Genomic DNA, 12585 nt, shown 5'->3' with positions numbered 1-12585 from the left:
TAACCCAGACCTAACCCAGACCTAACCGGTGTTACCGACTACAATACTGACCGAATCCTGGTTTAATTGGCTGTCTCAGTGTGGTACCACATTACTACCTGATTCAAACCAGAGAAAACCAAGGATCTGGCCAACAGGTATGCGGAAAGGGCAATATCATGAGCCATATGCGGGCATAACCCAGACCTGACCCAGACCTAACCGGTGTTATCCTCTAAAATACTGACCGAATCCAGGCTTAATTGACTGTAACTGTTTGGTACCACGTTACTACGTGTTTCAAACCCGAAAAAACACAGGATCTGGTTAACAAGTAGGCGAAGAAGGCAAAATCATGAGCCAGTTGTGGACATAACCCATTTCTAACCCAGACCTAACCAGTTTTATCCTCTAAAATATTAATCGAAACCAGGTTTAATTGACTGTTTCAATGTGGTGCCACATTACTACGTGATTCAATCCTGAAAACACCCAGGATCTGGCCAACAAGTATGCGAAGAAGGCAAAATCATGAGCCAGATGCGGGCATAACCCAGGCCTAACCCAGACCTAACCGGTTTTATCCTCTATAATATTCATCGAAACCAGGTTTAATTGTCTGTTTCAGTGTGGTACCCCATTACTACGTGATTCAAACCAGAGAAAACCAAGGATCTGGCCTACAGGTATGCGGAAGAGGCAAAATCATGAGCCACATGCGGGCATAACCCAGACCTAACCTAGTCCTAACCGGTGTTACCGACTAAAATACTGACCGAATCCAGGTATAATTGACTGTTACTGTGTGGTTCCACATTACTACGTGATTCAAACCCGAAATAACCCAGGATATGGCCAACAAGTATGCGAAGATGGCAAAATCATGAGCCAGATGCGGGCATAACCCAGGCCTAACCCAGACCTAACCGGTTTTATCCTCTATAATATTCATCGAAACCAGGTTTAATTGTCTGTTTCAGTGTGGTACCCCATTACTACGTGATTCAAACCAGAGAAAACCAAGGATCTGGCCTACAGGTATGCGGAAAAGGCAAAATCATGAGCCACATGCGGGCATAACCCAGACCAGACCCAGACCTAACCGGTGTTATCCTCTAAAATACTGTCCGAATCCAGGCTTAATTGACTGTAACTGTTTGGTACCGCGTTTCTACGTGATTCAAACCCGAAAAAACACAGGATCTGGCTAACAAGTAGGCGAAGAAGGCAAAATCATGAGCCAGATGCGGGCATAACCCAGACCTAACCCAGACCTAACCGGTGTTATCCTCTAAAATATTGATCGAAGCCAGGTTCAATTGTCTGTTTCAGTGTGGTACCACATTACTACGTGATTCAAACCAGAGAAAACCAAGGATCTGGCCAACAAGAATGCGAAGAAGGCAAAATCATGAGCGAGATGCGGGCTTAACCCAGACCTAACCCAGACCTAACCGGTTTTATCCTCTAAAATATTGATCGAAACCAGGTTTAATTGACTGTTTCAATGTGGTGCCACATTACTACGTGATTCAAACCCGAAAAACCCAGGATCTGGCCAACAAGTATGCGAAGAAGGCAAAATCATGAGCGAGATGCGGGCATAACCCAGACCTAACCCAGACCTAACCGGTGTTACCGACTGGAATACTGACCGAATCTAGCTTTAATTGACTGTTACTGTGTGGCACAACATTACTACGTTGTTCAAACCCGAAAAAACCCAGGACCTGTCCAAGAAGTATGCGAAGGAGGCAAAATCATGAGCCAGATGCGGGCATAACCCAGACCTAACCCAGACCTAACCGGTTTTATCCTCTAAAATATTGATTGAAACCAGGTTTAATTGTCTGTTTCAGTGTGGTACCACATTACTACGTGATTCAAACCCGAAAAAACACAGGATCTGGCCAACAAGAATGCGAATTAGGCAAAATCATGACCCAGATGCGGGAATAACCTAGACCTAACCCAGACCTAATCGGTTTTATCCTCCAAAATATTGATCGAAACCAAGTTTAATGGACTGTTTCGCTGTGGTACCACATTACTACGTGATTCAAACCAGAGAAAACCAAGGATCTGGCCAACAAGTATGCGGAAAAGGCAAAATCATGCGCCAGATGCGGGCATACCCCAGACCTAACCGTTGTTATCCTCTAAAATGTGGATCGAAACCAAGTTTAATGGACTGTTTCAGTTTGGTGACACATTACTACGTGATTCAAACCCTAAAAAACCCAGGATCTGGCCAACAAGTTTGCGAAGAGGGCAAAATCATGAGCCAGATGCGGGCATAACCCAGACCTAACCCTGACCTAACCGGTTTTATCCTCTAAAATATTGATTGAAACCAGGTTTAATTGTCTGTTTCAGTGTGGTACCACATTACTACGTGATTCAAACTCGAAAAAACACAGGATCTGGCCAACAAGTATGCGAATTAGGCAAAATCATGACCCAGATGCGGGAATAACCTAGACCTAACCCAGACCTAACCGGTTTTATCCTCCAAAATATCGATCGAAACCAAGTTTAATGGACTGTTTCTCTGTGGTACCACATTACTACGTGATTCAAACCAGATAAAACCAAGGATCTGCCCAACAAGTATGCCAAGAAGGCAAAATCATGAGCCAGATGCGGGAATAACCCAGACCTAACCCAGACGTAACCGTTGTTATCCTCTAAAATATTGATCGAAACCAGGTATAGTTGGCTGCTTCGCTGTGGTACCACATTACTACGTGATTCAAACCAGAGAAAACCACGGATCTGGCCTACAAGTATGCGGAAAAGGCAAAATCATGAGCCAGATGCGGGCATACCCCAGACCTAACCCAGGCCTAACCGGTGTTACCGACTAAAATACAGACCGAATCCAGGTTCAATTGTCTGTTTCAGTGTGGTACCACATTACTACGTGATTCAAACCAGAGAAAACCAAGGATCTGGCCAACAAGAATGCGAAGAAGGCAAAATCATGAGCGAGATGCGGGCATAACCCAGACATAACTCAGACCTAACCGGTGTTATCCTCTGAAATATTGATCGAAACCAGGTTTAATTGTCTGTTTCAGTGTGGTACCACATTACTACGTGATTCAAACCAGAGAAAACCATGGATCTGGCCAACAAGTATGCCAAGAAGGCAAAAACATGAGCCAGATGCGGGCATAACCCAGACCTAACCCAGGCCTAACCGGTGTTGTCCTCTAAAATATTGATCGAAACCAGGTTCAATTGTCTGTTTCAGTGTGGTACCACATTACTACGTGATTCAAACCAGAGAAAACCAAGGATCTGGCCAACAAGAATGCGAAGAAGGCAAAATCATGAGCGAGATGCGGGCTTAACCCAGACCTAACCCAGACCTAACCGGTGTTACCGACTACAATACTGACCGAATCCTGGTTTAATTGGCTGTCTCAGTGTGGTACCACATTACTACGTGATTCAAACCAGAGAAAACCAAGGATCTGGCCAACAGGTATGCGGAAAGGGCAATATCATGAGCCATATGCGGGCATAACCCAGACCTGACCCAGACCTAACCGGTGTTATCCTCTAAAATACTGACCGAATCCAGGCTTAATTGACTGTAACTGTTTGGTACCACGTTACTACGTGTTTCAAACCCGAAAAAACACAGGATCTGGCTAACAAGTAGGCGAAGAAGGCAAAATCATGAGCCAGTTGTGGACATAACCCATTTCTAACCCAGACCTAACCAGTTTTATCCTCTAAAATATTAATCGAAACCAGGTTTAATTGACTGTTTCAATGTGGTGCCACATTACTACGTGATTCAATCCTGAAAACACCCAGGATCTGGCCAACAAGTATGCGAAGAAGGCAAAATCATGAGCCAGATGCGGGCATAACCCAGGCCTAACCCAGACCTAACCGGTTTTATCCTCTATAATATTCATCGAAACCGGGTTTAATTGTCTGTTTCAGTGTGGTACCCCATTACTACGTGATTCAAACCAGAGAAAACCAAGGATCTGGCCTACAGGTATGCTGAAGAGGCAAAATCATGAGCCACATGCGGGCATAACCCAGACCTAACCCAGTCCTAACCGGTGTTACCGACTAAAATACTGACCGAATCCAGGTATAATTGACTGTTACTGTGTGGTTCCACATTACTACGTGATTCAAACCCGAAATAACCCAGGATATGGCCAACAAGTATGCGAAGATGGCAAAATCATGAGCCAGATGCGGGCATAACACAGGCCTAACCCAGACCTAACCGGTTTTATCCTCTATAATATTCATCGAAACCAGGTTTAATTGTCTGTTTCAGTGTGGTACCCCATTACTACGTGATTCAAACCAGAGAAAACCAAGGATCTGGCCTACAGGTATGCGGAAAAGGCAAAATCATGAGCCACATGCGGGCATAACCCAGACCAGACCCAGACCTAACCGGTGTTATCCTCTAAAATACTGTCCGAATCCAGGCTTAATTGACTGTAACTGTTTGGTACCACGTTTCTACGTGATTCAAACCCGAAAAAACACAGGATCTGGCTAACAAGTAGGCGAAGAAGGCAAAATCATGAGCCAGATGCGGGCATAACCCAGACCTAACCCAGACCTAACCGGTGTTATCCTCTAAAATATTGATCGAAACCAGGTTCAATTGTCTGTTTGTGTGTGGTACCACATTACTACGTGATTCAAACCAGAGAAAACCAAGGATCTGGCCAACAAGAATGCGAAGAAGGCAAAATCATGAGCGAGATGCGGGCTTAACCCAGACCTAACCCAGACCTAACCGGTTTTATCCTCTAAAATATTGATCGAAACCAGGTTTAATTGACTGTTTCAATGTGGTGCCACATTACTACGTGATTCAAACCCGAAAAACCAAGGATCTGGCCAACAAGTATGCGGAAAAGGCAAAATCATGAGCCAGATGCGGGCATAACCCAGACCTAACCCAGATCTAACCGGTGTTACCCAGTAAAATATTGATCGAACCAGGTTTAGTAGACTGTTTCGCTGTGGTACTACATTACTACGTGTTTCAAACAGGAAAAAACCCAGGATCTGGCCAACAAGTATGCGAAGAAGGCAAAATCATGAGCGAGATGCGGGCATAACCCAGACCTAACCCAGACCTAACCGGTGTTACCGACTGAAATACTGACCGAATCTAGCTTTAATTGACTGTTACTGTGTGGCACCACATTACTACGTTGTTCAAACCCGAAAAAACCCAGGACCTGTCCAAGAAGTATGCGAAGGAGGCAAAATCATGAGCCAGATGCGGGCATAACCCAGACCTAACCCAGACCTAACCGGTTTTATCCTCTAAAATATTGATTGAAACCAGGTTTAATTGTCTGTTTCGGTGTGGTACCACATTACTACGTGATTCAAACCCGAAAAAACACAGGATCTGGCCAACAAGAATGCGAATTAGGCAAAATCATGACCCAGATGTGGGAATAACCTAGACCTAACCCAGACCTAATCGGTTTTATCCTCCAAGATATTGATCGAAACCAAGTTTAATGGACTGTTTCGCTGTGGTACCACATTACTACGTGATTCAAACCAGAGAAAACCAAGGATCTGGCCAACAAGTATGCGGAAAAGGCAAAATCATGCGCCAGATGCGGGCATACCCCAGACCTAACCGTTGTTATCCTCTAAAATGTGGATCGAAACCAAGTTTAATGGACTGTTTCAGTGTGGTGACACATTACTACGTGATTCAAACCCTAAAAAACCCAGGATCTGGCCAACAAGTTTGCGAAGAGGGCAAAATCATGAGCCAGATGCGGGCATAACCCAGACCTAACCCTGACCTAACCGGTTTTATCCTCTAAAATATTGATTGAAACCAGGTTTAATTGTCTGTTTCAGTGTGGTACCACATTACTACGTGATTCAAACTCGAAAAAGCACAGGATCTGGCCAACAAGTATGCGAATTAGGCAAAATCATGACCCAGATGCGGGAATAACCTAGACCTAACCCAGACCTAACCGGTTTTATCCTCCAAAATATCGATCGAAACCAAGTTTAATGGACTGTTTCTCTGTGGTACCACATTACTACGTGATTCAAACCAGATAAAACCAAGGATCTGCCCAACAAGTATGCCAAGAAGGCAAAATCATGAGCCAGATGCGGGAATAACCCAGACCTAACCCAGACGTAACCGTTGTTATCCTCTAAAATATTGATCGAAACCAGGTATAGTTGACTGCTTCGCTGTGGTACCACATTACTACGTGATTCAAACCAGAGAAAACACAGGATCTGGTCAACAAGAATGCGAATTAGGCAAAATCATGAGCCAGATGCGGGCATACCCCAGACCTAACCCAGGCCTAACCGGTGTTACCGACTAAAATACAGACCGAATCCAGGTTCAATTGTCTGTTTCAGTGTGGTACCACATTACTACGTGATTCAAACCAGAGAAAACCAAGGATCTGGCCAACAAGAATGCGAAGAAGGCAAAATCATGAGCGAGATGCGGGCATAACCCAGACATAACTCAGACCTAACCGGTGTTATCCTCTGAAATATTGATCGAAACCAGGTTTAATTGTCTGTTTCAGTGTGGTACCACATTACTACGTGATTCAAACCAGAGAAAACCATGGATCTGGCCAACAAGTATGCCAAGAAGGCAAAAACATGAGCCAGATGCGGGCATAACCCAGACCTAACCCAGGCCTAACCGGTGTTATCCTCTAATATATTGATCGAAACCAGGTTCAATTGTCTGTTTCAGTGTGGTACCACATTACTACGTGATTCAAACCAGAGAAAACCAAGGATCTGGCCAACAAGAATGCGAAGAAGGCAAAATCATGAGCGAGATGCGGGCTTAACCCAGACCTAACCCAGACCTAACCGGTGTTACCGACTGCAATACTGACCGAATCCTGGTTTAATTGGCTGTCTCAGTGTGGTACCACATTACTACGTGATTCAAACCAGAGAAAACCAAGGATCTGGCCAACAGGTATGCGGAAAGGGCAATATCATGAGCCATATGCGGGCTTAACCCAGACCTGACCCAGACCTAACCGGTGTTATCCTCTAAAATACTGACCGAACCCAGGCTTAATTGACTGTAACTGTTTGGTACCACGTTACTACGTGTTTCAAACCCGAAAAAACACAGGATCTGGCTAACAAGTAGGCGAAGAAGGCAAAATCATGAGCCAGTTGTGGACATAACCCATTTCTAACCCAGACCTAACCAGTTTTATCCTCTAAAATATTAATCGAAACCAGGTTTAATTGACTGTTTCAATGTGGTGCCACATTACTACGTGATTCAATCCTGAAAACACCCAGGATCTGGCCAACAAGTATGCGAAGAAGGCAAAATCATGAGCCAGATGCGGGCATAACCCAGGCCTAACCCTGACCTAACCGGTTTTATCCTCTATAATATTCATCGAAACCAGGTTTAATTGTCTGTTTCAGTGTGGTACCCCATTACTACGTGATTCAAACCAGAGAAAACCAAGGATCTGGCCTACAGGTATGCTGAAGAGGCAAAATCATGAGCCACATGCGGGCATAACCCAGACCTAACCCAGTCCTAACCGGTGTTACCGACTAAAATACTGACCGAATCCAGGTATAATTGACTGTTACTGTGTGGTTCCACATTACTACGTGATTCAAACCCGAAATAACCCAGGATATGGCCAACAAGTATGCGAAGATGGCAAAATCATGAGCCAGATGCGGGCATAACACAGGCCTAACCCAGACCTAACCGGTTTTATCCTCTATAATATTCATCGAAACCAGGTTTAATTGTCTGTTTCAGTGTGGTACCCCATTACTACGTGATTCAAACCAGAGAAAACCAAGGATCTGGCCTACAGGTATGCGGAAAAGGCAAAATCATGAGCCACATGCGGGCATAACCCAGACCAGACCCAGACCTAACCGGTGTTATCCTCTAAAATACTGTCCGAATCCAGGCTTAATTGACTGTAACTGTTTGGTACCACGTTTCTACGTGATTCAAACCCGAAAAAACACAGGATCTGGCTAACAAGTAGGCGAAGAAGGCAAAATCATGAGCCAGATGCGGGCATAACCCAGACCTAACCCAGACCTAACCGGTGTTATCCTCTAAAATATTGATCGAAACCAGGTTCAATTGTCTGTTTCAGTGTGGTACCACATTACTACGTGATTCAAACCAGAGAAAACCAAGGATCTGGCCAACAAGAATGCGAAGAAGGCAAAATCATGAGCGAGATGCGGGCTTAACCCAGACCTAACCCAGACCTAACCGGTTTTATCCTCTAAAATATTGATCGAAACCAGGTTTAATTGACTGTTTCAATGTGGTGCCACATTACTACGTGATTCAAACCCGAAAAACCAAGGATCTGGCCAACAAGTATGCGGAAAAGGCAAAATCATGAGCCAGATGCGGGCATAACCCAGACCTAACCCAGATCTAACCGGTGTTACCCAGTAAAATATTGATCGAACCAGGTTTAGTAGACTGTTTCGCTGTGGTACTACATTACTACGTGTTTCAAACAGGAAAAAACCCAGGATCTGGCCAACAAGTATGCGAAGAAGGCAAAATCATGAGCGAGATGCGGGCATAACCCAGACCTAACCCAGACCTAACCGGTGTTACCGACTGAAATACTGACCGAATCTAGCTTTAATTGACTGTTACTGTGTGGCACCACATTACTACGTTGTTCAAACCCGAAAAAACCCAGGACCTGTCCAAGAAGTATGCGAAGGAGGCAAAATCATGAGCCAGATGCGGGCATAACCCAGACCTAACCCAGACCTAACCGGTTTTATCCTCTAAAATATTGATTGAAACCAGGTTTAATTGTCTGTTTCAGTGTGGTACCACATTACTACGTGATTCAAACCCGAAAAAACACAGGATCTGGCCAACAAGAATGCGAATTAGGCAAAATCATGACCCAGATGTGGGAATAACCTAGACCTAACCCAGACCTAATCGGTTTTATCCTCCAAGATATTGATCGAAACCAAGTTTAATGGACTGTTTCGCTGTGGTACCACATTACTACGCGATTCAAACCAGAGAAAACCAAGGATCTGGCCAACAAGTATGCGGAAAAGGCAAAATCATGCGCCAGATGCGGGCATACCCCAGACCTAACCGTTGTTATCCTCTAAAATGTGGATCGAAACCAAGTTTAATGGACTGTTTCAGTGTGGTGACACATTACTACGTGATTCAAACCCTAAAAAACCCAGGATCTGGCCTACAAGTTTGCGAAGAGGGCAAAATCATGAGCCAGATGCGGGCATAACCCAGACCTAACCCTGACCTAACCGGTTTTATCCTCTAAAATATTGATTGAAACCAGGTTTAATTGTCTGTTTCAGTGTGGTACCACATTACTACGTGATTCAAACTCGAAAAAACACAGGATCTGGCCAACAAGTATGCGAATTAGGCAAAATCATGACCCAGATGCGGGAATAACCTAGACCTAACCCAGACCTAACCGGTTTTATCCTCCAAAATATCGATCGAAACCAAGTTTAATGGACTGTTTCTCTGTGGTACCACATTACTACGTGATTCAAACCAGATAAAACCAAGGATCTGCCCAACAAGTATGCCAAGAAGGCAAAATCATGAGCCAGATGCGGGAATAACCCAGACCTAACCCAGACGTAACCGTTGTTATCCTCTAAAATATTGATCGAAACCAGGTATAGTTGACTGCTTCGCTGTGGTACCACATTACTACGTGATTCAAACCTGAGAAAACCACGGATCTGGCCTACAAGTATGCGGAAAAGGCAAAATCTTGAGCCAGATGCGAGCATACCCCAGACCTAACCCAGGCCTAACCGGTGTTACCGACTAAAATACAGACCGAATCCAGGCTTAATTGACTGTAACTGTTTGGTACCACGTTACTACGTGATTCAAACCCGAAAAAACACAGGATCTGGCCAAGTATGCGAAGAAGGCAAAATCATGAGCCAGATGTGGGCATAACCCAGACCTAACCCAGACCTAACCGGTGTTATCCTCTAAAATATTGATCGAAACCAGGTTCAATTGTCAGTTTCAGTGTGGTACCACATTACTACGTGATTCAAACCAGAGAAAACCAAGGATCTGGCCAACAAGAATGCGAAGAAGGCAAAATCATGAGCGAGATGCGGGCATAACCCAGACATAACTCAGACCTAACCGGTGTTATCCTCTGAAATATTGATCGAAACCAGGTTTAATTGTCTGTTTCAGTGTGGTACCACATTACTACGTGATTCAAACCAGAGAAAACCATGGATCTGGCCAACAAGTATGCCAAGAAGGCAAAAACATGAGCCAGATGCGGGCATAACCCAGACCTAACCCAGGCCTAACCGGTGTTATCCTCTAAAATATTGATCGAAACCAGGTTCAATTGTCTGTTTCAGTGTGGTACCACATTACTACGTGATTCAAACCAGAGAAAACCAAGGATCTGGCCAACAAGAATGCGAAGAAGGCAAAATCATGAGCGAGATGCGGGCTTAACCCAGACCTAACCCAGACCTAACCGGTGTTACCGACTGCAATACTGACCGAATCCTGGTTTAATTGGCTGTCTCAGTGTGGTACCACATTACTACGTGATTCAAACCAGAGAAAACCAAGGATCTGGCCAACAGGTATGCGGAAAGGGCAATATCATGAGCCATATGCGGGCATAACCCAGACCTGACCCAGACCCAACCGGTGTTATCCTCTAAAATACTGACCGAATCCAGGCTTAATTGACTGTAACTGTTTGGTACCACCTTACTACGTGTTTCAAACCCGAAAAAACACAGGATCTGGCTAACAAGTAGGCGAAGAAGGCAAAATCATGAGCCAGTTGTGGACATAACCCATTTCTAACCCAGACCTAACCAGTTTTATCCTCTAAAATATTAATCGAAACCAGGTTTAATTGACTGTTTCAATGTGGTGCCACATTACTACGTGATTCAATCCCGATAACACCCAGGATCTGGCCAACAAGTATGCGAAGAAGGCAAAATCATGAGCCAGATGCGGGCATAACCCAGGCCTAACCCAGACCTAACCGGTTTTATCCTCTATAATATTCATCGAAACCAGGTTTAATTGTCTGTTTCAGTGTGGTACCCCATTACTACGTGATTCAAACCAGAGAAAACCAAGGACCTGGCCTACAGGTATGCGGAAGAGGCAAAATCATGACCCAGATGCGGGAATAACCTAGACCTAACCCAGACCTAACCGGTTTTATCCTCCAAAATATCGATCGAAACCAAGTTTAATGGACTGTTTCTCTGTGGTACCACATTACTACGTGATTCAAACCAGATAAAACCAAGGATCTGCCCAACAAGTATGCCAAGAAGGCAAAATCATGAGCCAGATGCGGGAATAACCCAGACCTAACCCAGACGTAACCGTTGTTATCCTCTAAAATATTGATCGAAACCAGGTATAGTTGACTGCTTCGCTGTGGTACCACATTACTACGTGATTCAAACCTGAGAAAACCACGGATCTGGCCTACAAGTATGCGGAAAAGGCAAAATCTTGAGCCAGATGCGAGCATACCCCAGACCTAACCCAGGCCTAACCGGTGTTACCGACTAAAATACAGACCGAATCCAGGCTTAATTGACTGTAACTGTTTGGTACCACGTTACTACGTGATTCAAACCCGAAAAAACACAGGATCTGGCCAAGTATGCGAAGAAGGCAAAATCATGAGCCAGATGTGGGCATAACCCAGACCTAACCCAGACCTAACCGGTGTTATCCTCTAAAATATTGATCGAAACCAGGTTCAATTGTCAGTTTCAGTGTGGTACCACATTACTACGTGATTCAAACCAGAGAAAACCAAGGATCTGGCCAACAAGAATGCGAAGAAGGCAAAATCATGAGCGAGATGCGGGCATAACCCAGACATAACTCAGACCTAACCGGTGTTATCCTCTGAAATATTGATCGAAACCAGGTTTAATTGTCTGTTTCAGTGTGGTACCACATTACTACGTGATTCAAACCAGAGAAAACCATGGATCTGGCCAACAAGTATGCCAAGAAGGCAAAAACATGAGCCAGATGCGGGCATAACCCAGACCTAACCCAGGCCTAACCGGTGTTATCCTCTAAAATATTGATCGAAACCAGGTTCAATTGTCTGTTTCAGTGTGGTACCACATTACTACGTGATTCAAACCAGAGAAAACCAAGGATCTGGCCAACAAGAATGCGAAGAAGGCAAAATCATGAGCGAGATGCGGGCTTAACCCAGACCTAACCCAGACCTAACCGGTGTTACCGACTACAATACTGACCGAATCCTGGGTTAATTGGCTGTCTCAGTGTGGTACCACATTACTACGTGATTCAAACCAGAGAAAACCAAGGATCTGGCCAACAGGTATGCGGAAAGGGCAATATCATGAGCCATATGCGGGCATAACCCAGACCTGACCCAGACCCAACCGGTGTTATCCTCTAAAATACTGACCGAATCCAGGCTTAATTGACTGTAACTGTTTGGTACCACCTTACTACGTGTTTCAAACCCGAAAAAACACAGGATCTGGCTA

This window comes from Colletes latitarsis, unplaced genomic scaffold (assembly GCF_051014445.1).
Source record: "Colletes latitarsis isolate SP2378_abdomen unplaced genomic scaffold, iyColLati1 scaffold0028, whole genome shotgun sequence".
Taxonomy (NCBI): Eukaryota; Metazoa; Arthropoda; class Insecta; order Hymenoptera; family Colletidae; genus Colletes; species Colletes latitarsis.
Note: the sequence above shows the minus strand (reverse complement) of the source record.